Here is a 4306-nt window from a genome sequence, read left to right as displayed (position 1 = left end):
AGCAGGGCTGGCTTTGCACCCTCCGTCCTGGCTGTGTTTCCGGCATGCGGCCTATGGCTGACCCCAGATGCCAAAGGCCTCAAGACACGAATCTCCGGGCGCAGCTGTAATTGGAAACTGTCAACAGGTAGCCAAGGCACGCGGCCGCACGCAGCCACTAAATATAACAGGGGCAGGGGGGCTCCCCCTGCAGCTTCCGTACTGCAAATGGGACCAAGACATGGCGGGGACCCCAGAGCTGGGGCAGCTGGAGGCTGCAGGTTGGGATTGAGGGGTGTCCAATCTATGCATGGGGGGGGGAACCCAGCATCCAGTCTCTTTGCAGGGGGAATCCAGCACTTAGCACATGCTCAGGGGGGAACCAGCACCCAGTCTATGCGCCGGGGGGGGGGGGGGGGGGGGGGAAAGGACGATTCAGCACCCAGTCTGTGGGCAGGGGGGAGGGGAACCCAGCACCCAGTCTGTGCACTGGTGAAATCAACAGGGCAGCAACATGCCTGACAATAAGCGAAGGGGGCTATCCGGACTCGGAGGACAGCAGATGAACTTTGGGGCTATAAGTAGACGGCAGAAAGACCCCCCTTTGTCCTGCACCTGGGCAGAAGCGGGCACACTCAGGAGCTCTGCCTACCTTGGCTGAAAACGCCACGGAAGTCCGGGTGAGAGGCGCCTCCTGTAGCCAGATTAGCCTGGGCAGGTGGGTTTCGGGCAGGCTCCAGACAGCGTGTGTTGCTTTTGTTTTATGTGGAACCCGTCTGTTGCCACTAAGGTTACCATATTTTGAGTGTCCAAAAAGAGGACACTTCACGGGGCCCCGCCCCAGCCCCGCCCACGCCCACGCCCCAACTCCACCCCTTCCCCAAAGTCCCCGCCCCAACTCCGCCCCCTCCCCTGCTTCCCGCGAACATTTGATTCGCGGGAAGCCTGAAGCAGGCAGCAGGTAAGCTGGAGGGGGTGGGGGGAGGAGGCGCGGCCCAGTCTGGCCCCCCCAACCGAGCGGCTCCCTCCGGCGGCCGGCCCCAGTCCCAGCGTCTCCAGCCTGGCTTGGCTCGGGCCCTGGGGTGCCGGCCCCGGGCCAGCCCCCGGCCGAGCACCCCCGGGCCAGCCCCCGGCCGAGCACCCCCAGGCCAGCACCCCCGGCCTCTGGCCCAGCACCGCCGGGCCCGGTCCGGCCCAGCACCGCTGGGCCCGGGCCAGCCCCCGGCCCAGCACCCCCGGCCCAGCACCGCCGGCCCCGGCCCGGCCCAGCACCCAGCGGCCCCGCCCCCCCCCTATTTTCCCGGACATGTTCGGCTTTTTGGGATTTCCCCCCGGACGGGGATTTGAGGCCCAAAAAGCCGGACATGTCCGGGAAAATCCGGACGTATGGTAACCCTAGTTGCCACTGTCCTTCCTCACTGGCCTCTCTGGGACTAAACGTCCCCGTGTGCTCTCTGGAACCCGAGCTCAGGGCGGGGCTGTTGTGCAAGGGGCTGCAGCGGAACTGGACCCGCTGGTGTGTGCCCCGGTCCCATGGGGGCCCAGCATTACGGGGCGTGCGCAATGGAGAGGGGGCAGCACCCCACAGCGGGAGGTTTTCTGAGGGGCTCAGGCCCAGCTGTTGCTCACCCACAAGGCAAAGGGTGGGCTGGCCAAGTGGCTGCCAGGCTGGAGGGATCAGGGAGCTGGCACCCCCAACTAAGCACCAGCAAGTCTGTCTGTGGCTGGAGGCAGCAGGGGGTAACATGGTGACACCCAGCCCTGGCCACCCGAAGAGTCATCCCAGGGGCCATGGTGGCCAGGCTGAGGTGGTGCCCGCGTGAGAGGGCCAGGTCCTGTCCTGAGCAGAGACCGGTGAACAGCAGGTGCCAGGGCACCACAGGGTGCCTGGTTAGGAGCAATGGGGAACACCCTGTATTTACGCTGCCTTACACCTTCCTTCCATGCTAAAAGATTCCTTTCTTGTCACCCCCCCACCCCACCCCGTTTGCTGCAGGCCTTTGCTATCTGGCACAGAAAGCCCCTGGCTCCAGCAGTGCCTTTGTTGCCAGTGAAAATCCACTGGGCTTGGCCAAAATACATGTTAAAAATTCACCCGTTCCCGTCTTTCGCCAGCGCAGAGGAAAGGGGGCAGCAGCCGAACTAATCACTGGCCATGAACATGGTGAAGAGCCGGGCTCGCGCCAACGCGCTTGAAGCAGCGGCAGCAGCAACAGACAGTGCCCTGGGAGAGCCCCTAATGAGGGGGAGAGCCCTGAGCACCCCGAGTACCTGCCCCTCATGGCCCATCCTCACCCAGCCTGGATAACAGTCTCCTGCTGCTGCCAGCTAGCGCAGTCAGTCCTGCAGCTCGCGGTCAGTGCTGGAGGGCCAGAGCCCCGGCGCTGCTGAGGGTGCCTGGTGGGAGGCTCTTCGGGTCACATTTAAATAATGTGGTGTTACCATTATGCTTTAAGCCCCCTGGGAATGACACACAAGAGGCCATTCCCAGAATGTCTTGCAACTGCTGTGGGAAAGGCTGGCCATGGCCTAGCTGTGGGTCTCGGGGGCTGATACAGAGTCATCCACCTGGGGGGAGGAGGGGGCATGTCATTTGACCTCCTTAGACCCCTCCCTGTGTCTGCACTAAATGTCCCTGCTCAGAGACAGGTCCCTGGGCAGCTCTATGGGCGGCACTGCTCGGCGCATGGCTCCGTGGGCAAGTGACGATACAGAGCCGGGGTGAGCAGTAAAACAGAGCCATGCATTTCAGGCTGCTCCCAGGGAAGCTGATTTCAGACAACACCCACTGACCCTGGGGAACTCCCTACCACCAGACCACATCGGGCTTGGGCTCAGCAAGCAGCACGCCTCTCTCTGGGTAACAGGGATGTCCAGGGTCCCACAAAAGGGGCAGTGCCCCCCTTCCCCCTCCCCGTGGAGGGGATGAGAAGGCTCTGGCTGTGGGGGTTTGGGCATCTCAAATTCCCAGAGCCCTGGGCACAGGGGCACAGTTCAGGACCCTGTATCCTCCCTCTCCTGTGGCACAGATGTGATGGCACTGGCTCTGCCTCTGTAACCACAGCTCTGCCCCATGGGGCCCAGTGCTTCCCTGCTGGGCAGCGGGTACCAACGCCCTGGTGTGTGGTGTTCATGTGGGGAGGGGGCCCACAGGCTGAGGGCTCCCTGGCTGGCTGCATCCCAGCAGGGTGGGCTGCCCCTTGGACCCCATCACCCGCCCCAGGGCTGTTGACCCCCATCCCTGTTTACTGGGCTAGATTTACTGTCCCTCCAGGGAACACTGGCTAATTCCCCCGTCCTTGAATCAGTGATTAAAGGGAAGCCAGGTGCAGAGCCAAAACCCCGTGCCCCGCGCCTGCTCTGCTCCAGGCAGATCGACTCTCCTGCCAGCCCCGGCCCAAACCACTTCTGTTTATCGCTGAAACACGTCACTATCTGCAGGCTCAAGGCGTGACAGCGAGAGAGCAGCCAAGGGACCTGGGGCTGCGGTGGGGAGCTGCCACAGCAGGTGCTGGGGGTCGGAAATGAGGGGCATCGTCAGAGAACTTGAGGGGGAGCCCAGGGCTGGGATAGCAGGGGCTGTGGGCTGGGATTGAGGGGCACTGTGGGGGTCAGCCCACACCTCCCCCTTCCTCACTCTGTGCTCCCTGGCTGTGCAGTGTCCAGCTGAGTTGTGACTCCCCTGACCCCCGGCTCTGTGCCAGCCATTTCTAATTCTGCTCCTGGCAGCAAGCCAGCCTCCCTGCTCAGCCCTATGGAGGTCTGGCCCTGGTACTGCCCATAAATCACTGGCCGTGTCCTGGATTTGTCAGCGCCCAGCAGCACAGAGCCATGTATGTCATGGAATCCCACTGCACGCAGCTGGTTGAGTCCAGGGGACATAAGAACCGCCATACTGGGTCAGATCCCTCTAGCCCAGTATCTTGTCTTCTGACAATGGCCAAACCAAGGTGCCCCAGAGGGAATGAACAGAACAGGTAATCATCAACTGATCCATTCCCTGTCACTCATGCCCAGCTTCTGGCAAACAGAGGCTAGGGACACTATCGCTGCCCACCCTGGCTAATAGCTATTGATGGACCAATCCTAGTTCTTTTTTGAACCCTGTTATAGTCAGGGGGCTGGGGCTTCTGCCACCCAGTGCGTCCTGCCCACACTGGGGGCCACGGCAGATGGAGAGCAGCAGGAGCCACGCTCCGCAGCCCAGCCACGGTGGGAAAATTGAGGCCCATAAAGGGACGGCTCTGCCTGCCACTACAGAGTCCATCAGTTGAACAGAACCCAGGAGTCCCGGCTCCCAGACCCCTGCTCTAACCCACTAAACCCC

At 62.5% G+C, this 4306-nt stretch overlaps 1 protein-coding gene across 1 annotated transcript in view; it reads left to right on the top strand.

The window, feature by feature from the left end:
• ZNF628 (zinc finger protein 628) overlaps positions 1-4306 on the top strand; it is a 20317-nt gene that overhangs the window by 1078 nt on the left and 14933 nt on the right. The window lies entirely within an intron of this gene.

Source organism: Terrapene carolina, unplaced genomic scaffold (assembly GCF_002925995.2).
Source record: "Terrapene carolina triunguis isolate 2854851 unplaced genomic scaffold, T_m_triunguis-2.0 Scaffold517, whole genome shotgun sequence".
Lineage (NCBI taxonomy): Eukaryota > Metazoa > Chordata > Testudines > Emydidae > Terrapene > Terrapene triunguis.
Note: the sequence above shows the minus strand (reverse complement) of the source record. Positions and strands in the feature narration are given on the sequence as shown.